The sequence below is a fragment of the Equus przewalskii genome, chromosome 1 (assembly GCF_037783145.1).
Source record: "Equus przewalskii isolate Varuska chromosome 1, EquPr2, whole genome shotgun sequence".
Taxonomy (NCBI): domain Eukaryota; kingdom Metazoa; phylum Chordata; class Mammalia; order Perissodactyla; family Equidae; genus Equus; species Equus przewalskii.
The window spans coordinates 71,228,409-71,252,318 of NC_091831.1; the positions used below are offsets into that span (position 1 = coordinate 71,228,409).

At 44.6% G+C, this 23,910-nt stretch overlaps 1 long non-coding RNA gene across 1 annotated transcript; it reads left to right on the forward strand.

Annotated features, from left to right (window-relative positions):
• The first annotated feature begins 8,565 nt into the window (after nucleotides 1-8,565).
• On the forward strand, nucleotides 8,566-23,003 carry LOC103550622 (uncharacterized). The gene is made up of 3 exons (XR_544834.2): nucleotides 8,566-11,364; nucleotides 18,682-20,488; nucleotides 21,010-23,003. It is a non-coding gene; the product is annotated as an uncharacterized lncRNA (long non-coding RNA).
• Nucleotides 23,004-23,910: the final 907 nt, after the last annotated feature.

Sequence of the window (23,910 nt, forward strand, 5' to 3'; positions counted from 1 at the left end):
ATGTACAGGGATGGCTCCGGGTGCGGTGGCTGTCCTTCAGACCACGAGGGGCACCTCATTCACAGCTCAGTGTCTATACCAACAGTACGCTGTGGGGCTGCCTTCATCAGCACAACCTTACCCTCCGAGGAGACTATTGTAAACAATATCGTTGTTCATTCCAGCAACTCCTGGAAAGACCCATCAACTCTTCAATGGAAAGCAGGAAACAGTTTATGACATTACGACTCTCTGAACCCTCACCTTGCTGTGACCACCAGTCCTTAACAATTGTATAAGGACATTTACCCAACTCTAAGTCCTTGAATTGAAAGACCCACCCTAAACCAGACTTCTGGTCTCAGACTATCTCGACCTCGCCTTTTCCCACCAACATGCCCCACCACACTCTACTGAGGTAGCCTTCTTCCTTCTCAGTTTCATCTTATCAAAAGAAAGAAAGTGAGAGAAGGAAGGGAGGGAAGGAAAAAAAGAAAAAGAAAAAGGGGAAGGAAAGGAAGAAAGTAAAGAAGAGGACGGAAAGAAACGATAGGTGTGTCAGATGAGTTTCTTTCTATTCCTGGGCTTCTATGTACTATGCAAACAACAAAGTGCAGTCAAAAGGAAAGTAATCACCTAAGACACAACCATTTGGAGAAATTAAATGTTCTTTTTTCTCCTTTCCAGTGTATGGTTTAAAATAATCTGAAGAGATCATAAACAAATCTTTATTTTCCCCAAATTTTTAAATGAAATAAAAGTGGAAAAGTCCTGAATCTACATCCAGCTCAGACAGATGATGTTTAACAATGCCTTTGCTTGTTTGGGAAGGATTGTGTCATCCCTGAGCTTAATTTGAGAACAAAATTAAGGTTTTGGTGAAAGCCGTCCCTCTGCTAGGAAGGTCTCCTCCCAGCACTGGAGCGGGGGCTTATTCGGAGTATTTCCTGAGGTTATGACCTCAAAGATATTTGAGTGGTAATCTCAAGGTCTCAAGAATAAGACTTAAGTAGAAATAACTCTCACAATTTACAGTTCAAGAAGCAGAAGTCTAGAGGCAAAAATATTAATATATGTTTCCAAAAGATTAGTATATACCCCAATATACAGCATCACCATTTACAGTCCAATAGACTTCTGGCAAGTGATCTCTTTTTAGGACCCATTTTTGTCCTCTGCAGATCTGAGATTGTATCTGTGCAGCATTTCTTCCTGACTTAAAGCCTGTTGCTTGGGAGTCGGGCAGCCATGTTCCTACCTAAAAGGCTATATTTCCCAGCCTCCCTAGCATTGGATTCCCTGCGTAGTCCCTGTGACTACATTTCAGACAATGATATGTACAGAAAAGGCTGTGGTTTCTGAGCAGTCTCCTTAATAGAGAGGGTGTACACCCTTCTCCCCTTCCTTCTCTTTGCTGCCCAGAGTATGTGATGGCCGGAGCTCTAGCAGCAATTCTGGGCCATCCTGCCCAAGGATGGCAGTGAAGAGAGCTATGAGCCTGCATCCTTGAGGATAAATAAAGTCCTATCTATGTCTACACTGTAGCTCTTTGGGGTTTGTTTGGGGATGCAGTTAATCCTCCCTGTTGGAGTTGCCATGTGGACATCCAGGGGAAATCTTCATGTCGGCCCATATGGCCAACAATTGAGAGAAAACCTGAAAGGCCACAAAGTCAAATGTGTAACATGACTAAGCTCAGTGTTGGGATTTTAGGCAACTGCCACTTTTTTCTACTGCTTAATTTTTTTGTTTTTACTAATTTTCTGCAATCAATAAGTATTACATAATAAAGACTAAATAGGAAAATAAAAAAGAAAATGGTAAAGGGCATTATCAGACAATTCACAGAACCAGAAATGTATGTTTAGCTACCATGAAAAAATGTTAAACTTCTTGGGTTGTTAAATGAAAACCAAAATACTGAGATTCTCTTTTTAGTTTCATACAAACAGATAATATTTGCATAATAATACACAGTATAATAGGTACTGTGAACTCATCTGTCTCAAATATTTATAAAACCTTCCCACTGAGGCACAGGACAGGGAGGGCAGGGAGAGTCAGCAAGGGTGAGAGAGCTTGCTAAATTTCTTCAGGTGGGAAAGAAATGGACACTATTAAGTTTAAGAAACAAATATACGTAAATAAATATAAGTATGGATCTTCAGGACAACCCGTCATTAAAATCATAGTGCCTTGCTTTTAAAGCACCAGGGAAAAAACCCCGAAAACATGACCTATCCAATGGAAGCATGAACGAAAACTGACCAAAAAAACCTCTTAGCAAACTAGATCTATAAGGGAATGTCATTTTCTTGTTAAAGGTTACAAACCAAAACCTATAACATGTACTTAATTTAAAACTTTAGAAGCATTGCCTTTATTTTTTTTTAAAAGATTTTATTTTTCCTTTTTCTCCCCAAAGTCCCCTGGTACATAGTTGTGTATTTTTAGTTGTGGGTCCTTCTAGTTGTGGCATGCAGGACACCACCTCGGCATGACTTGATGAGTGGTGCCATGTCCTCACCCAGGATCCGAACTGGCGAAACCCCGGGCCAGCGAAGTGGAGCACGCGAACTTAACTACTCGGCCGTGGGGCCGGCCCCAAGCATTGGCTTTAAAACCAAGCACAAGATCAGATGATCCACAGTTAAACATACTTCTAGAGCCTGGCAAAACCCTAGGATGAGACAGAAAAAGTGAGAAAGGGAGAGGATAGATGATAGATAGATAGATAGATAGATAGACAGACAGATAGATAGATAGAAATGAGAAGAAAGAATAAAAAGAGAGGGAATAACACCAACATTATTTACAGGCAATGTGATCATCTATTGAGAATACCCACTGGATGAAACAACTATTTCTGTATTTTGTCCTGAGCATCTTGAGGCTCCTTCTCAATCTGGGTGTCTTCTCTCCATGGACATATCCGGGTTGGCTTTGGGGAAGGAGGTAAGAAATGCCCAGACCATGGTAGTTCCCACAGGAGGAAAGTGTTGGTTTCTATATCCAGCATCCTAAGGGCAGCACGAGAAGCAGAAAGACATAGGACTACCCCAGCTCCAAAAGGTATCTTTTCTATTTTTATGGTTTAATACCCTTCATATCAGAACAAACACAGTTTATGTGTGTCACTCACTCTCTCCACTCACACATGTACACATGCACATCTGCCTTGACCAAAGAAGTGCCAAGTGGGATCAGAGAAGTATTCACTAGTGACGTTTCATGCTGTGGGCCATCAGCTGTCTCCTAGGTTTTACGTTAGGAAGGCTGGTAATTGTATAACGGTGTGCCCACCCTGGAGCAGGAGGAATCAAGTGTATATATCTCACAAGGAAACAAAGCCAAAATCCAACAAAAGCCGAAGGGAGATCTGATTTACCTTTTCTGCGGTCCATTCCAGGATTTGTTTTGCTGTGATTGGAAATTCAAGGACCAACGCAGGATCCTGGTGATTGTTTCCAAGAACTGAGCCTATAGAAAGTGAAGGCATTCATAGTTAAAGGAAACCTTGGTTAAATGTTTACATCTTTAGGAATATATTTCCTTTTATCACCACTTCTTGCCTTTCCAGGATGGATTGGAAATAAATTGATGGGACGCCACAAATTAAACACAGCCCTGTGCCTAACACAGTATATTTCAGTTCTCACAAACTCAGATGGTGCAAATGGCCATGTGCTCACACAGCCAGCCCCTCCAGTACTCAAGGATGGGAAACCGGGACGGGGTCAGGACAGCCACGTGGGCTGTGTCGGTGGGGTGGAGAGTTAGTATTTCATCCCGTCTACATGGTGAGCAAGTAGACATGTGGAAGACCCCTCTGTTTTCAGGAAACATACATAAGAAAGAAGTCATTAACAAGCGAATGTATGATATAAGCTCAATTATTTGAATAAATAAAAATAAAATGTTAATCTCTCAGGCCAAACACAAATTGCGATGTACAATTGATAAAGAATTATTACATAAGTGGCAAGTTTCATCTGAAAAGGAAAAAAAGATTAGAGTAGAACTTGGGAGTGTCAATATATTTTCTAACTCATAAAAGATTAGTTTTCAATTGAAAAATCATAGGAAGAATAAGACTTAGCTAGAAAGTAAAGTTTCTGTGTCAAATCTGTCCAACGTAGCTCTCTATTCAAATCACCCAGAGGGATTTTAAACATACAGATGCCCACGTCCTCATCTGGAAATGCCAGTGCAGGGAGCTGGAGAATTGATACTTTTAAGGTCTCAGCATCTTTCCATTTAAAGATAGTGACTTTAAGGAGCCAGCCTGGTGGCGTAGCAGTTAAGTTCGTGTGCTCCACTTTGATGGCCCAGGGTTCACTTGTTCAGATCCTGGGCGTGGACCTACATACCACTTATCAAGCCATGCTGTGGCAGGCATCCCACATATAAAATAGAGGAAGATGGGCACAGATGTTAGCTCAGGGCCAATCTTCCTCAGCAAAAAGAGGAGGATTGGCAACAGATGTTAGCTCAGGGCTAATCTTCCTCAAAAAAAAAAAAAAAAAGGATAGTGACATTAAGTTGGCATTTCTTTTTCATTGCAAAATCGGATAAGAACTACAAATATGATCTTCAAATAAACTAAGGGGAGCTGAAATACTGAACCACCAAGTGGGAGAGGAGCCATAAACAGGGACGGGGAGGAAGGGCTCAGAATGGGCTGCAGAAGAAGTGGACATCCTGCACTGCACAGTGAAAACACCTTTCTTGCAAGATCACAGTGGGATGCAACCACCTTCTCTGCGTGGAGAGGAAGGAGTAGATATAAATAAGGAACCACATACTCAAGCCATATAGACAGAAAGTAGTCTGTTTAGTGCAGAAAAGGGTGAGATTTTCCTTATGTCCATCACTGTCTGTTTGCTGTTGGTGAGAATTGACAAAAATATGAAACATATGAAAGACATAGAGCAGTGGGCCATCTGTGAGGGTTGGAATGTTGACAATGTGGCCACTCCGGAAACCAGCCCTGGCAGGGCTGGCTTCAGGCACATTCTGAGTTCCAGCAGCTCCTCTCCAAGGAGCCCACCCCAATAGGACTCTTGGACACGGACCCGGGGACTAGACAGCTTTGTTTTTCTAGATAGTCTAGACAGATAACATCATAGAGCCTGGGGACAACACAGAGATCCTTGACAGAAGAATGGAGAAATAGAGTGTGCACAGTCATTAAAGTGGAACGCTGTCCAGCAAGGAGAATGACCAACAAATTTCGCCACTTCCTCTAACTTGGAGCAAGCTCTCACATGTGATGTTGACTAAGAAAAGCAAATCACAGAGGAAGATATAGAGCATAAACACGCTTCTTTGAAAGTCCAGGTATGTATGAAACTATTGAATATAATGAATAGGGATAAAAAAAGATGTTGAAAATCTATGAAGAATAACAGGTGATTAGAAAGCACACATTTAGGCTTGCGATTGCCCTACAGTGGGGGCACTTTGAGGGCCCCAAAGATAGTCATAATGCCCAATTTTGTAACCCGAGTACCAGATATACTGGTCTTTGTTCTGTTTTTTTCTTTATCTTAGAATACACTTTTTTCTTTTTAAAGACTGTCACCTGAGCTAACATCTGTTGCCAATCATCTTTTTTTTTCTTTTTCTTCTTCCCAAAGCCCCCCCAGTACATAGTTGTATATTCTAGTTGTGAGTGCCTCTGGTTGCGCTACGTGGCACGCCACCTCAGCATGGCCTTATGAGCAGTGCCATGCCCTGCATCCAGGATCCAAACGGGCAAAACCCCTGACCACTGAAGCGGAGCGCGCGAATGCAATCACTTGGCCACGGGGCCAGCCCCCTTAGATATACTTTCCATATTTCATATATTCTCTCATGGGTCAGGTATTTCATTTTTTAAAGTGGAAAAAAATAACCACACATTTAAACCTTGACTAGCTCTGGGCCCTCCTCCACATGAACCTTCTGCGAAGAGCTGGTTCAGAAAACACCTCAAATGCGTTGAGCTATCTAAAAGGACCCAGAAGAAGATCTATACAAAGATATTACAAAGGAAAGGGAAAGAAGAAGAAAGACAGTTAACCAAGAATGCTCAGAAAAACCTTGCTACAAGGCCAGCAAAAGTGAAGACCAACACTTTGCACTGACATTTAATGAAGTGGTTGCCTCTAAAAACAAGACACAAGTGTGGAGATCCAAGAGCTCAGAGATTTGATGGCCTCGACAAAAGTGAGCGTGGAAACTGCAACCTCGCCCTGCCCCCTGCCTGCAGATCAGGGAGGAACAAGAATGTTCTGTGGGACTAAATCTGACTTGGGAGATTTTCTTGGGGATCTCCCCAGTCTCCCATATATCATCATAGTGGAACCACTTAAGCCATTTCAAATGCTATCTATTTCATTTTTAATTCACTCAGCCCCTGTCTTTGAGAACTTCCTGTGTGCCAGGTGCTGTGCCAGGTGAGTCCTGCTCTAGAGGCCTTGGCCTGTAGGTGGAGATGACGATTAAATGGTCTGATGGGAGGGGGCATCCAAGGCCCCTCCAAGCAGAGGGTCTAACCTGGTCCGGGTGTCTGGGAAACTTGCCAAAGGAAGTAGCTTCCTAAGTGGAACCTAAAGGATGAGTAAGAGTCAGCCAGAGAAGATGTAGGGGGGAGGGTGAGAAGAATGTTCCAGATGGGGGAACAGAATATGCAAAGGCCTAAAGGAGGCAGAAGGTGTGGAATCCTAGAGGAGAGGCTTGAGCAATGGGCCAGGCCCAAATAGGGATGTCTTGCAGGCTAAGTTAGGGAATGTGATGCTTTCTTACAGGAATTGGAAAACACTGACAGTTTTAAGCAAGGGAGTTAGGTGATCAGGGTGATATTTTAGAAAATTCTCTCTTTTCCATTATATCAAATAATTCTTTGCCCCATTGAGACCTTTAATCTCTTTGCCCTCCTAACTTCAATTATCCATCATCCTCCTCACTTCCCTCCCTACAAAGGTCAGATTCCGAGAGTCATCACCATAAACCCTTATTTGCATCAACTCTCTCCTCCTTTGCTCCACTCTCTCAGCACTAGACTCACCTGGCTACTTCCCACCACACTGGCCAGTGATCTGTCCATTCGGCACCTGTGGGCCAGCCAACTGAGCTCACGTTAACAGCATGACCACAGAGCTCAGATCTCAGACGGGCACACACAGGACCCGACCATTCTACTCCAATTCCCACAACACTTGCTTTCCCATCTGTCTTATTTCCTGTGGCTGCTGTAACAGTGATTGCAAACTTAGTGGCTTAAAACAACACAAATTTATTATCTTACAGTTCTGGAGGTGAGAAGTTCAAAATGGATTTCACTGAGTGTATCAGTTTGCTGGGGCTACAGTAACAAAATACCACAGGCTAGGTGGCTTAAATAACAGAAATTTATTTTTATTTTATTTCAAAAAATCTCATCAAATTTTATTTTCTCCAAATTAACATAGCCATCTTACCAGGAATTTATTTTCTCACAATTCTGGAGGCTAGAAGTCCAAGATCAAGGTATCGCAAGTTTGATGTCTTCTGAGGCCTCTGCTCTTGACTTGTAGACGGCCATCTTCTCTAGTGTGCCCTCACCTGGTGTTTCCTCTGCGCACACACACCCCTAGTGTGTCTCTCTCTGCGTTTCCTGTTCTTACAAGGACATCAGACTGATTAGATTAAAGTCTACCTTAACAGCTTCCTTTTACCTTTATTACCTCTTTAAAGGTCCTATCTCCAAATACAGTCACATTCTGAGGTACTTGGGGGGTGGGGGGTTAGGGTTTCAACATGTGAATTTGGAGGAGACACAATTCAGCCCATGATACTGGAGTAAGATCAAGATGTTGGCTGGATTGTGTTCCTTCTGGAGGCTCTGGAGGAGAATCCGTTCCCTCACCTTTTCCAGCTTCTTGAGTCTGCCCATTCTGTAGCTTGTAGCCTGGCATCACGCCAGCCTCTGCTTCTCTCTTCTGACTCTCTTGTCTCCCTCTTTCTCTATGAGGACCCTTGTGATTACATGGAGCCCACTCAGATAATCCAGGATACTCTCCCCATCTCAAGATCCTTAATCACACCTGCAAAGTCCCTTTTTATATACATATATATATATATATATACACATTTATATACATATCATGTATTCATATCATGTAATCAATATACTCTCTGCTGCCCTCACATTCCCAGCATTGCTTCCCCACTCCGTCACACTTCACTGGAAAAATAAACTCCATCACACCAGAACTCCTTGTCATCCCACTATCAAAATTTCCCCCTCCCTGCATCTGGACTCATGCCGTCAGCTGGCCTCCTCTCATTCTAGATGCCTGTCCCTGCTCCCATCCACAGTCAAGATGTTCAACTTTCTTCTGGCTCCCGTTGGTATGTGGTTCTCTGTGGTTTCTTGTATTTCTGCACATCTTGTGAGTCACTGACTTTTGTTCTGATGATCTTTTCAAGGATATTTGTACAACAAACAGCCTTGGAAGATGGAGGTGATATGTACCCCCTGAAGCAAAGGGTAGGCATGCATCTTTTGCCAGCATCCATGAAACTCAGCAGGCTAACTTGTGAGCTTGTAAACAGCGTAAAATCTCAGACTCTTCACAGTTCTCAACAGGTCCCATTTCCTCCAGCTTTCTCAAGGTCTTCACACCTCACTGACTTCTATCATCCATTGTTCCATTTCTAATGGCTCATTCTCATCAGGATTTAGTTATATTCTAGCATATCACTTAAAAACAAAACAAACAAAAAAAGACTGTTGTTTGACACCTGCTCACCTTCCAACTAAAAGCCCATTTCTCTGTTTTCTTTCCAGCAAAAATTCATAAAATTATTGTCTTATAGCAATGCTGTCCAATAGAATTTTCTGGAATGGTGAAAATGTTCTGTCTCTGCATTGTCTAATTGGCTAGCCACTAGTCTCATGTGGTTGTTGAGCATTTGAAATGTAGCTAGTGCAACTAAGGAGTGAATTTTTAATTTAATTTAATTTAAATAGTCACATGTGATTGGTGGCTTCCATATTAGAGAGCACAGGTCTATACTGACTCTCCATTTCACATCCTATTCTCTTCTCAACCCACTCTACTTGTCTTCTCTCCCACATCTCCACCAAGAACTTCTTTTCTCAAGGCCACCAATGATTATGTGTTGTCAAATCTGATGCTCATTGTTCCATCCTTTTCTATCTGACTTCTCAGTCGTGTTTGACCCAATTGACCAGTCCATTCTGAAGCATTCTCTGCCTGGCTTCCATGACTCGTCTGTTTTCATCCTGCCTTACCACCCTCCCACTCAATCTCCTTGGTTGGCTGCCTCCTTTGCTTGACCTGTAAGTGTCTGAATGCTGCAAAGATCCATCCTGTGCCCTCTGCCCCTCTGTCTACACCTCTCTGCAGTGATCTCAGCCAGTTACCTAGCATTAGACACTATCTGTGTGCTGATGAGTCTCAAATTTGTGTCTCCAGCTCTGTCTGCTCCACTGAGCTCTGTTCACTCATATCCACTTGCCTACTTTACATATTCATATGGGTGTTCAATAAACATCTCAAACTTAATACATCCAAAATAGAACATTTGATTTCCTTACAACCTGTTCTTTCAGCTTTTCTATCCCAAGAAATACATCCTTTCCACCCATTTGCTCAACATAAAAACCTGGGAGACTTTGCCCAACCCCACTGTCAATACTGTTGGCCCTACCTCCAAAATACATCCACATCCATGTCTTCTGTCTGTACTGCTAGTACCTGACCATAAGTCCCCATCTTTGCTCCTGAGTTATGGCAATGGCCTCACCACTGCTCCCTCACTTGCCCCACACTACATACGATGTCTGCACAGCAGGTGGAAGGAGCTTTCAAAAGTGCAAACATTTTTGAAAATGTTTTAAAAAATCCTCCAGTGGTTTCCTCTTGCACTTAAAATATGGGATCAGTGAATCTCTCTGTCAGTCCCCCTGGGAACTTCCCACCTCTAGGTTTCATGTTACATAAGGCTCTGCACTATCCTTATTGTTTAAACCACTTTCATTTGGATTTACTGTTACCTGAAGCCCAAAACATCCTAACTGATCCAATGTTCATTAGAGCATTTCACATTAGTACTTAAAAGGTGGAAATGAATGAAATAAACAAAATTAGAGAACTGATTATTAAAGTACTATTGTGCAATGGAATAGAATGTAGGAAAGAAAATATGATGTTGTAGACATCTGTTTATTGACATTAAATGATGCTTATGGTGTAATGTTAAGTTTAAAAAGCAAATTTCAATAGCATTATATATGAATTTATATATGAATACACATACACATACATTTATATATGAATACACATATTATAGTGAACATATTTGTATATAATTTAGTTTCAAGCGGATATAAACACACACATATAAATGCATATAACATTTTACAACGGTTATTACTGGGTAGTAGGATTATGACTTTTTTTCCTCTATGATTTTTGATATTTTTACAAATTTTATTTGACATGAAATAATTTTATAATCAGAAAACAACAAAAGATGTTTTACATGAAAAATAGTAGTATTTTAAGGGTGCAACTGGTTAAGCGGATTGTCTCACGGTTGTTTATTTATTCCCAGCGTTATTAAGATATGATTGACAGCCTTCTGGTTATTTAGCTGCTTCTCTTGCTCACTAATGTTTTGGGCTCAGTGAACACATTTTGTCAAGGTGCTGTCGGGTAACCTGTGGTGTCCTGTGGTAGAACTGCACCTAGAAATGCTCTCAGTGCATTGGGAAGAAAGGGGTCCTCAGAGGACAACCAGGCTGAAGGGAGAAGCATGGAGGGGGTGAGACTTGATCCCCCTTCTCAGTCACTTCCACAGCCCCTCCCTCCCACTCATGACAGGACGTCTGTGCAGCTGCCCCGACTCAGCCACCCCAGAGGGGCCCTGGGCATGGGGCCCCTGGACAGCTTCCCTCTGCCACGGTGGTACCAGATGCAGCCACGAGAGGGCGAGCAGAATTCAGAATTGTTTTGAATTGCTCTCTTGACAACAGAACAAACGTAACCTGGCTTCTGTTTTACAATACCAACCTGTTTAGCTGAGTTCTTATACTATTGTGCTACAGGTAAATCTGCATTTGCTAGAGTTAGGTATTGAAAAAAAATTTCCCTCTGCTCTTGAGGGACATAATGAAGGGGTATTTCATCCTGATGTTACTTTGCAGTGCGTGTTTGTGGGGAGGGCATGTGCCTCCTCATCCGCCAGACCCTGAGCCTCCCCGATGCTCCTGATGCTGTGAGTGCGAGACCTGTACACTGAAACCACCACACTGCCGAGGGAACCCAGTGAAGACTGAACAAATGGAAAGCGAGGCCGTGTTCATGGACTGGACAACGCAGTATTATCAAGGTGGCAATTCTCTCCAAAGCCTCTATAGATTCGATGCAATCCTTTACAAAATCCCAGCAGGTTTTTTTTTTTTTTTTTTTTGCAGAAATTGGCAAGCTTATCCCTGAGGGCAAAAATAGCCAAAAGAATTTTGAAAAAGAATGAAATTGGAGGACTTACATTTGTCGACTTCAAAACTTAGAATAAAGCTTTGGCAAAAAACAAACAAAAAACAGTGTAGTACTGGCATACGGGCCAACATATACATCAATGGGACAGACTTGAGAATGTAGAAATAAACCCTTACATTTATGGTTATTTGATTCTCAACAAAAATGTCAAAGCAATTCAGTGGAGGGAAAGGAGAGTCATTTCAACAAGTGGTGCCAGGACAGAGTAGAATGGTGTCTGTCTGCGGAGGAATGGGCCAGGGCTGGGAATGGGGTGATGGAAACGTTCTAAACCTGGAATGTGGTGATGATTGCTCAGCTCTATAAATTAACTATAAATCATTGAATTTACACCTAAAATGGGTGAATTTTATGGGGGAGGGAGAGGTAGGCACCTGAGTCCAGAAGCAGGCACAGGTGTGCTGAGGTGGGAGGGTCTGTGGTGGGGCAGGCTGGGTCTGCACCTGCTTTGCCACCTCCTCACTGAGCCTTTCAAAGCCTTGCCTCTTCATTTCGTAAACTGGGATGATGAGGCTTGCAGGCAGGCTGGGAGGGTGGAAGGCACACGTGCAAGGCCCCTCACGGGGGATCAGACAGCCTTCAGGGCCAGGGGCAGCAGTCCCTGTCTGGGAGCCTCCCAGTCTGCCCTCAGACTGCGCAGGGCCCAGGAGAATCTGAGGCAGCACTGTCCTGTAGGAGCAGTGTGCGGTCCCCACGTACACTTTTTCAGTGGCTGCATTTAAAAAGCAAAAAGAAGCAGGTGAAAGTCATTTTAATAGTATTTTTTATTATGTCCCAAATACTATCACTCTGACGTGTAATCAATATAATTATTAACAAGATATTTTACATCCTCTTTTCTTACAAAGTCTTCCAAATGTGATGCGTATTTTCCACTCACACCACGTTTCAGTGTGGACGGCCACACTTCAAATGTCCATCAGCTGCCTGTGGCTCCTGGCACTGTAGTGGATGGTGCAGACCTGAGGAACCTAATGGATGTAGGGCAAGTTTCCCCAACCCTGGCAGTGCCAGCCACCCCCACTGGTGTGCTGCACCCCATCCTGTCCCTCTGCAGGGGCATCAAAAGAGGCTGGGACAGGGGAATCTGACCCAGCTCTTCCAGGGACCCAGGGTCTGTGGGAGTCTCCTCACGAGGCGTGAGAAGCTGCCCTCACCGAGGTGGACTTAGGTGGTGGCCCCTCCCCGACCTTTCCTGGGCGTTGGGCTCATGGTCTTTTTATCAGCCTGTTAATCAGAGCTAAGAGAGTGAGGACCAACAGGCACTCTGCATGGGGGTCGTGAAGGAGGGTGTTAGTGGACACCATGTGCCACAGTGTTAGGAACAGCAATGGGACCCAGGTGACAAAGTCATACCTGTCACAGATTCACTCACATCTGTTAATTGTTGCTAGCAATTCCTTTCACACACTAAAGTGTCTTGATTAGGCATAAATTGTCACCATCTTGTACTGGCAGGCACATGTTGCCTGCATGCCAAGAACCAGGCTCTGTTCTAAACGCTAGAACCCAGATTCATCTTGTTACCCCTCCCTGCCTGTGCATGGAGTAGGCCACGTTATCACACCCCACAGATGAGAAGACAGGACCACATCCAAAGTGGGTAGTATGCTGAGTCAAAATGCCAATGAAGCAGCCTGCTCCAGAGCCTGCACCACACCCGAGAGCCATTGGGCAGGAAGGCCGCACAGGCGTGTGGAAGGCCCTGCAGTCCCGTCCTGGGAGACAGGGCTGAGTTTCCACTCTGCGCAGGAGGACTGGTGCAGATTAGCCTTCACCAAGTTCCTCCACCTAAAGAGCAAAGCAAAGCTGGGACTTGGGCAGTCACACCACGAGAACATGGCTGAGCTTCTGCCCACACCCAAGAGTCCTGAGAGGAGCAGAACATTCTCCAGCATTGTCAGCAAAAATGGTGCTTCTCTTGCTGTTTCTAAGTGCCTCAGTTGACAAAGGGTGTGATGAAAGACTGTTGGAGCAAGACTGAGGTTCAGAGAAGGGGCTGTGACCACTCCAGGTGGGAGAGCAGTCAGCATCATGTTGAGGCCCTGGAGAGCCCAGTTTCCAGAAAGAGGGGCTGAGAGCCGGAACTGCACCCCACCCCCAATGTATACACACATGCACACACAAACATACACATGTACAGCACACACTCACGCACACACCCTCACACGCCTCTGAGCAGGTGTGATGGCTGCAGCTCCTGGGTGTTCTCTAAGGGCAGAAGGCCCAGAATACCTGTTGGACACAGGCCCTGTCCCTGGAGGCTTCTGGTCCATTACCAGGTTGCTTGGGTCATTATTTCCAATATTCTTTCTGACCCTTTCTCTCTCTCTTCTTCTTCTAGGATTCCCATAGGCATATATTGGTCCATTTGATGATGTCCCTGAGGTTCTTTAGGTTCTGTTAACTTTTCTCCAATCTTTTTTCCTTCTCCTCCTCAGATTTGATAATTTCAATAGTCCTATCTTCAAGTTCACTGATTCTTTCTTCTACCTGCTCAGATCTGCTGTTAAACCCCTCTACTGAATTTTTCATTTCAGTTATTGTACTTTTCAGCTCCAGAATTTCTGTTTGGTTCCTTTTCATATTCTCAATCTCTTTATTGATATTAACATTTTTTTGTACATAATTTTCCTGATTTCCTTTTACATCTTTGTCTGCATTTCCCTTTAACTCTTTGAGCAAACTTAAGACACTTTTTAAAACATCTTTGCCTAATAAGTCCAATGTCTGTATCTCTTAAGGGACAGTTTCTGTCCCTTAAGCTAATTTTGTTCCTTCGAATGGATCTTCTTTTCCTGTTTTTTTTTTTTTGTATGCCTTGTGATTTTTTTGTTGAAAACTGCACATTTGAATATTATCACATGGTCACTCTGGAAATAAAGTTCTCCCCTCCCCTAGGGTTTCATGCTTTTAGTAATTGCTCCTTTAGTGACTTTCCCAAAATATTATTGCAAAGACTGTATTCTTTATAGTGTGTTGTCACTGAAGTCTCTGTTCCTCAGCTTGTGTTCAGCTGGTGTTTTAACAGGGATTTCCTTGAGTGGCAAGAGCTAAAAGCAACAAACAAACAAAAGAGAGACAGAGAAATACTTTGCAGATTTGCTCTGTCTGGGGCCCTCCTTCAACACTATCTGTTTCCAAAACTTTTTCATATCCCAAAGAGAAACTCTGTGTCCGTTAAGCAATAAATCCCCATTTTTCCCTCCCCCCAATCCTTGGTAATCTCTAATCTACTTTCTGTTTCTATGAATTTGCCTATTCTAGATATTTCATATAATTGGAATCATACAATATTGTCCTTTTGTGTCTGGGTTATTTCACTTAGCATAGTGTTTTCAAGGTTCATCTATGTTGTAGTATGTATCAGAACTTCATTCGTTTGTATTGCTGAATAATAGTCCATTGTATGTATATAATGCATTTTATTTATCCATTCATCTGTTGATGAATACTTGGGTTGTCTCCACCTTTTGGCTATTGTGAATAATGCTGAAACAAACAAAAGAGTGTGCACAAGGGCTCTAATTTCTCTACATTCTCATCAATACTTATTTTCCATTTTTAAACATTATGGCCATTGTCATAGGTATGAAGTGGTATCTCATTGTGGTTTTGATTTGTATTTCTCTAGTGATTAATGATGTTGAACATCTTTTCATATGCTTATTGGCCATTTGTTATTTTCTTTAGAGAAATGTCTATTCAAGGTCTTTGCCCATTTTCAATTGGGTTGTTTGTCTTTTTGTTGCTGAGTTGTAGGAGTTATTCTCTTGCAAGTAAGATGAGGGGGATGCTGCTTTGTAGGTAAACAAAGAGTCTATCACATTATTAGTCTAGGGCTAAATGTGTTTAACATGAGCATACCAAGTATCTGTGAAAGCCCAGCTCAAATCCCAATGCTGAGCAAATATCGACATCCTTGTGTAAGCACATGCAAAAGTAAAGGCGATGTAGTTGTTCCAAACAGATCACCACACTGGAGAACCAGAGCAAATTCTTTCGATAATATTTATTGAACACCTACTATATCCAGGCACTATTCTAGGTGCTGGGAAGACAGCCATGAACAAAACAAAGGAATTCCTGTCCTGGTGACACTTACATTCTGGTATGTGCGTGTGGATATGATAAATGAAATAAAAAGGTAAATGTACACATACATTACAGAAAAAGGACTATGAAGAAAAATAAAAGAAGTGGTGGTGCTGGGGGTTGGGTCGATGTTAAATAGGGCAGTCAGAGAAGGCCTTACTGAGACATGACACCTGAGCAAGGTCCAAAAGCAAGTGGGACAAGCCCTGGTGACACTTGGGAAAAAGATGTTCCAGATGGACCAACATAAGAGCAGAGCTGCAACTTTTGAGGAATATCAGGGAGGTCATGTGGATGGTTCAGAGGGAGCTATGGGCAGGGCAGAGTGAGGTGGAGCAGGAGAGCGATGGGGCCAGAGGGACATTGCATGGGTGTGGCATGCCCTCCTAGTGAGGCATAGTCCAGACAACCTTTAATAGAGTCACTCTAGTGGTGTTTGAAGTGTAGGTGGTAGGGCTGCAGAAGGCAGAGTAGGGACACCTTTTAGGAGGCTGCTTTAATAATTCTTTGAGAGATGATTGGAGCTTGGGCTAGGGTGGTGGCCATGGAAGGGATGTGAAGCTATATTTACACAGTAAAGCCAAAAGGATTTGCTGATGCACTGGGAGTCAGGTTTGAGAAAAACAGAGCTGTCAAAGTCAACTCCATAATTTTTGGTCAGAGGAACCTGTTTTTTTGTTTTTGGAGGAAGATTAGCCCTGAGCTAACTACTTCCAATCCTCCTCTTTTTGCTGAGGAAGACTGGCCCTGAGCTAACATCTTCCTCTGGCCCATCTTCCTCTACTTTATACACGGGACTCCTACCACAGCATGGCTTTTGCCAAGCGGTGCCATGTCTGCACCTGGGATCTGAACCTGTGAACCCCATGCTGCCGAGAAGCAGAACATGCGAACTTAACCGTTGCGCCACCGGGCCGACCCCTGGAGTGACTTTTAATTGAGCAACTGTGGCAGGAGCAGGTTTGAGGGGGAAGATCAGAAATTTGGATGTGAGAATGTAAAGTTTGAGATGTCTCTTAGACTTCAAGTAAGTGATCAACCAGGCCATTGGCCATAGGAGGCTGGAGTTCTGGCTCCAGACAGCAAGGCCCAGACTGGACATGCAAGTTTGAGACCTGTCACTACCCACATGCTGTTTGTAATGCCAGGGGAGAGACAAGAGCACAGAGTTGGAGGGAGCAGATGGAGAGAGATGGAGCCCAGGCAGTGAGCTGTGGGCACAACACATGGAGGCTGCGGGATGAGAGGGGACCAGAACATGAGGCTGAGGAGAAGGGGAAGTCCTTGGACAGGTGAAGGAGAGAGGGTTCAAGAAGGAGGGCATGAGCCCATGCAATGACAATGTCAGATTAAGTCATATGGAAACTAAGGACTAGTCCTTGGATTTGGCCATGCAGGGGTCACTCAGACCTTACAAGACTACTTTTGGTCAATGGAGCTAATTGGAACGGGTTCAAGAGTAACAGGATGAGAGTGAGTATAGATTGTGAATGTAGACAAACTTTTGAGAATATTTTGCTAAAAATGGGAGCAAAAAAGAGGCCCAAAAGAAACAGAGTCAAGAGTTTTTTTTTTTAGATTGGCACCTGAGCTAACAACTCTTGCCAATTTTTATTTTTTTCCCCCCTTCTTCTCCCCAAAGCCCCCCCAGTACATAGTTGTGTATTCTAGTTGCAGGCCCTTCTGGTTGTGCTATGTGGGATGCCACATCAGCATGACTTGATGAGCAGTGCCATGTCCGCGCCCAGGAACTGAATCGGCGAAACCCGGGGCTGCCGAAGCGGAGTGCGAACTTGACCACTCAGCCAAGAAGCCGGCCCCAAGAGTATTTTTTTAAGGGTAGGATTAATAAAAAGTTGTTCAAGGTTGATATTAATGATCCAGACAAGGGGGAAAGTGATGCTGTAGGGGTGGGAAGGGATCCTTGCTAACGCACTGTCCTCGAGGCAGTGGGCTTATCCATTGTGTGAGGGGGTAGAGAACCATGGCATCACTGCAGACAGATGGGGAGGTGGCAGTGCTAAATTCAGTGGCCCAGGGGTCCCATTGAGGCTGGGACTTTTCACAGAGCGGCACTACTGGGCAGAGCGCAGCAGGATCTGGAACATCTCCACCCTCCACTCCCACTTTACCTGCCTTCCAGGCCACCACTTCCATCAAGAGCACAAGAAATCACAGCAACATTTATATGGCTCACAGAGCTTCAATTTGGGCAGGCTCAGTGGAGATTTCCCATCTCTCTCCACTCTGCATCAACTGGGGTAGCTTGAAGGCCAGGGCGGGAATCACCTGATGGCTCTGTTCCTCCCTCTCCCCCTCACTTCCATCTCTGGCAGTTGACACTAGGGAGATGCAAACAGCTGGCAGTCGGGACACTGGGCATCTTCAGGCATCTCTATCTCTGAACGGCCTGTCCACGTGGCCTCCCCAGCTTGGTAGCCCCAGGGGAGCCAGACTTCTTACCAGTCAGCTCAGACTTCCAAGGTTTGTGTTCCAAGAGAGGTGCAGGACAAAGCTGTGTTGCCTTGTAGGACTGATCTCAGAAGTCACACACTGTTGGTCAAGGCAGGTACTGAGGTCTACCTGTCTTCAAGGGGAGGGAACCCAGGCCCCACCTCTCGATGGAGGCAAGTCTGTGTAACATTGTAAACAGAGCACATGTGGCCACCTTTGGAAAATACTGCTGCAAGATTTCCAAAATTGATGTGCAGCCTAAATCACAATCCATTAAAAAATATGTAGCCCACTCTGTTGATAAGTTCTTCCGGTACCTTTCCAAAGTGCCACCTTCTCTAACACCTCTCCCCTGTCTATCTTGGCCGTTGAGGAAAGGCTGAATTTTTCCATCCCCAAAGACAGATTGCAACCTTTTGTGTCCCAGAGATCTGAGTTCCCACTCCGGTTCTGCCACCTACAACCTGTGTGGCCTCAGGCAAGTCTCCTAATCTCCCGAGCATCAGTTTCATTATTTTAAAAATGTGGATGATAATGATATCCCTTTTTTAAAGCAAATATTTATTGAGCTCCTACTATGTGCTATCCCTTGCTCTAGATGACCGGATGCTGCGGTAAATGAGCCCTGCCCTCATATTGCGCACAGTCCAGCTGGCTGTGCCCGCCTCATGAATTGTTGGAAGAATTCACCAAAACAATGTGCTGAATGCAGGCCCTCAGCCCAGCCTGGCGTAAGGACTGTTGGGGAATGCAGCAGTCATCTCTTCTCATCATCATCATCACTCTCCTCTCTTCAACGCTCTCCCTCCTATGGCACACAAAATGGACGTTTCCACAAATGATGATGCCCAGGAAGCCCAAAGACAGGGAACTTGTGCTTTCAATCAAGAGTGAATCTTTTGGGACAAAGAAAGTGAAGAACTGTCTGGAAAAAAAAAAGAGCATTTCAAGCACACCTCACCAGTGCTATAATCACTTAAAACAGTTAGGTCAACCATGAAATTAACAAGGAGCAGAAATCTGTGTTCCTTCCACTCAGATCTCTGTGGCTGGGCTTCACGCTTACCAAGATAAACGTCTTCCATGATCACACTGTGCCACCAAGGAGAGTGTCTCTTCTTGGAGATAATATTCTCATTAACGCTAGACAAACAGAATGCAGCCTTCGGCAGCAGTCCCGGCCCCAACAAGCTGATTGTGTGACAGTCTGCTGCCTATGGAGAAGCCTGGGCAGGGGGCAAGGACAGAGGTCTTCTCCATGCGGCTTTGCCCTTCAGGCAGCCCACCCCACCCAGCCCGACCATGCACCTGGGCTCTGCCTCCAACCTCTGATTTCCCGGGCCCATGCCATCCCCCTCCACTACGTGTCCTGGGGACCTGTCTTAAGCCTTCCGCCTGTGCAAATACCCTGGGATAATTGGCATGGCCTCCACCTGCACACCTAAAATGGGATAGGTGACACCTCCTCCTAAATAAGGCACTCACAAAATTTCGTTATTACTGAAAGACTTGGAAGATAAGTAATGAAACTATTTTTACATTGAAACACAGCCAAGAATGCAACATCACGGTCCCTCCAGGTCTTCAACCCATGACCCCAGTACCTCTACATGTATTGACGAACTCACTCCTCCTGCCAGGGCCTGAGCCTGCTGCATAAATCACAGCTTCCAGCTTGACATCGAGGGCCCTCCACCTGCCCCCTTCGCCTCCTCCATCACTCCCGGAAGTGCTACTCCCAGACACTGCTCTCGGCCCCCTGTTGCTCCCAAACAGGCCTTACCCTTCTCTGCCTCTGAAACCTGGAGCATCGTCCATCCTGATTCATTATACTAAGTATAAGAGACTCCTCATCCTTAAAGGGGAGCAGCATATGCTGCTGGCCCTCTATGTGCTTACATCAGTCAGCATGGGCTAAGAGGTGTTGTTGTAACAAATGATCCCAAATCCTAGTGGTGTATGACAGCAAAGGATTGTTTCTCACCCACACCTAAAGCCCGCTGCAAGTTGGTCTCAGCTCTGCTCAGCTAGGGCCTCAGAATTTAGAAGCAGTCCATACATGGGACCCGCCAGTCTCCTGGACAAGGGAGAAGATCAATGAGAGAACAATACGATGGTTCCTTACTTTCCTCTTGGAAGAAGCACAGATCACTTCCACTCAGAGTTCTTTAGTCAAAACAAGTCACATTGCCAAGCCTGCTACCAACGGGTGGGAAGCACGATCCTACTCGGGAGGGGCTGTTGGAGGGATATCAGACATGGAAGGAATCGTACAGTCCACAACAGGACCACTCGCTGGGCTGGTGCTTCTCTTATGCTAACGCCTTTAGGCTCCTCCACAGAATGCTGTGAAGAAGATAGAAGTAATTCCATTTTACAGATATAAACAAAGGCTCTGGGACCAAGTGAGTAGTGACTCAGCGGATGTCTGGAATTCTCTGTGGTGAGCCCTGGGGTGCTGCATTCCAGTACCAGTTTGGAGCCAGAGTGACCTAGGGAGTTCCATAGGGAATCCCAGCTCTGACCAAGTTGGACAGAGGGACACTCGATCCTCAGGGAGACAGCACACAGAGGCAGGTGGAGTTCTCCTGGAGGCAGTCAGATTGGTTGGAAAAGGGCAGGGTTGCTCTTAGCAGGTGAGCAGGACAGCCCATAAGGGAATGGGGCGGCCCACAGGAGGGAATGGGGCGGCCCACAGGAGGGAATCGAGGGGCCCACAGGAGGGAATGGGGCGGCCCACAGGAGGGAATCAGGTGGCCCACAGGAGGGAATCAGGTGGCCCACATGTGGATCAGCCTCGTCCTTCTGGGAGCAGCTGCTTTAGCTCTGAAGAAGCCCGTCTACGTTTCCCCTCTGAGCCTTTCTCCAGGATGAAGGGAGGACTTACCTTCCTGGCTGACAAGGACCTTGCTCTCTCTATTCCTAGGTTCTTCCTCCATGATCCTGGGCTCTCAGAAGGTGGGCTCAGCAATCCAAGGCCAAAGGCTTTTGCTCACAGGTATTCCCTGGTCTCTGAGGACTGAGCGTCCACTTCCCCTGAGGCCAGGTGCAGTTCAGTGAACTTCAGCAACACAGTCTTTTGCACCCACTGAGTCCAGAGTCCTCAGGCAGGGTGAGGCCCAGAGTCCTTAGTCCAGCACTACCACGAGGCTCCTTGAGCCGACCAGCGGAGAAACAAGGCTTCACAGTCTCACACAGTTGTCTTTCTGGAAGTCACTCGGTCACAGAGCTCCAGAACTGGGAGGCCTGTCAGCGACCCTAGAGTCTGACACACTCTTTCCTGCACTCCGGCTCGGAGAGAGGAAGGTCCAGAGCAAGACATCAGCAGTTCAGAGCTGAAACAGAACTGAAGCATACCATGGCCCGTCCCCTCCTGGCCCAACAGTGTCTGGTCGCCTGTGAACAGTGAGAACCATGCTGGGCCCCCTCAGGTGTTCACAAGGGCCAAACATGCCGTATGGTCAACGCCCAGCCCCAAGCACCCTCCTCCAGAAAGCTCCCTTGAACATGTAGCAGAATAGAGTAAGCACTGGATTCAGAGCCACAGGTCATGAGTTCAAGTCCTGACTCTGCCATTCATTGACTGTGTGATCCTGGGGAATTGACTTACCTCTCTGGGCATCTATAAATTTGGATTGAGGTTGCCTCCACTGCATCGACCTCATTTGAGGGGTGATGGGTGACGAGAAGACTGCACTGCCCTTTCCCGTCTCCCTGGATTCCCTACAGACTAATTACTTCACTGGCTGTTGGGAATTGATGGGAGAGAAGTACTACATTTGATCAGTTTTGAAATGTACACTTTACCTCAATATTTCAGAAATCAGGACTTATCTCTCCACTGGCAGTCTTAACTTTCCGTTGGCTAGGTGGCAACCCTGAATTTAATATCGCTTCCTACATGTGTCACTCCTAACAGCTTGACTGGATGGCCTCAGCCTCTCAATGTTTCTGTCCACAAACCCTTAAGAACCTTTGGAGGAAGAAACCAGAGTCCTGAACGGTGTCTGAAACGTTCTGCTGACACCTTCTGGTGAGATCTAGAAAGTGCCAGCGGCAAACTTGGCAGAATGGGAATCAGTGGCATGGAATACACTCCAGAAAAAGATGGATGTTGCTCTCAGAAATGCCACATCATCCTTGCTCCTGCTGGCACAGAGGACAGCATAGTGTGGAAAAATCTGGATACTGATGTTTCAGGGTCAGAAAGCAAACATCAACACCTCTCTTTCTGTCTCTCTCACACACACATACGCTCATCCTCTGCCCTGGGAACAAGGTACCTCTCATGACTGGGCAGAGACTTGAGCTCTCTTCTTTCTGCCTCCGGGGGCCTTTGTGACCGGGGAAGCAGCCCAGGAATTCATGCTAGGCATCTTGAAGACCCAGCAGGTGCTTTCACACGTACGCCTGTTCTTTGCTTCAAACCAAATAAAATCCTTCATATTTGTATTTGATTATATTCTAATTGCACAAATAATACATGAACATGTTCTGTTATTTAGAACAATGAAACTTACAGCTGCAGCAGAAGTCCTCCCACATGGCCACCCGCTCCCCGCCACCGGGCCCAGAGCCCGCCCCAAAGATGACGTTGGAACTGTTTGCTGCGTGCATCTCTCCCGACAGTTTTTTGCCTAATTTGCTTTGTTGTAATTTGAGTTTCATCTGAGTTAACACAATTGGTTAACATAAACGGTATCCTGTATATTCATGCTTTTGCAATTTGCTTTCTCCACGTAACAATATAATCTTGGGAGAACTTTCCATATTAATGTATCTAGGACGACCTCATTTCTAAACTGCTGAATAGTGATAGTTTACCCTTTTCCATGTTGATAGACATTTGGGTTGTTTATTTTATTTTACATATTTGTGTTGCTATTATAAACAATGCAAAATAAACATCCTTGAACAGCCTGTTTGTAGGAAGTAGAATTTTTTGGTTTAAGGTATTGCACATTTTCATTTGAGAAGATGTGACCAAATTGTCCTCCCAAAATGCTGGCCTTTTACACTCCCATCAGTCCTAAATAGCATCAGTATTTACAGAGTTTGCCAAACTGATGAATGAAAACGTGTCTTGTCCCTGGAGGTTGCACATTTTTTCGTGTCTCTTGTCTGTTTGCGTTTCCTCTTCTTCAACCTATTTGTTCAGTCCTCTCGCCACCGCGTCCCTGAATTTTCCTCACGGACGTCTCAGGGACTGTCCCGCCCGTTACGCTCTCTTGCCTGTTACAGTTGTGGTGTGTGTTGTCTCCATGCTCTAACTTGTCTTTTATTGTAGAGAAAGTTTCTGTTTTTATTTTGATGTAGTCAAGTTTATTTATCATTTATTTTACAGATTTTGTACTTTGTGTCTTAAGAATGACTTTCCTATCTCAATATGCATACTTTCATATTTTCTTCACTTATAAATATATTTTAACATATTCAAGTGATTTTTGTAATTTTGTTGGGATAAATCATCTGGATTTGTTTTAGTATTGTGAGGTAGCTCTCTACCTTTCTTATATTACAATGTATAGTTAGTCAGCCCAGTACTATTTTTTGTAATCGGTATTTTTACACTCTTTTACTGTATATAGTAAATTCCCTAAATGCATGGGCCGGTTTCAGAACACTATCCTCTTTCAAAGTGAATATCTATTCTATATGTTTATTCTTAAATATTTCAATTATAATAGTTTATTATACAGTTTTATATATCAGAGAATTTCTACCTCATTGCTTTCCTTTTTCATAACTGTCAACAATTCTTGCACATTTTCTCCTTTGAATATAAGAATCTACTTGTCAACTTCATAGGGAAAATCCTGTGTGATTG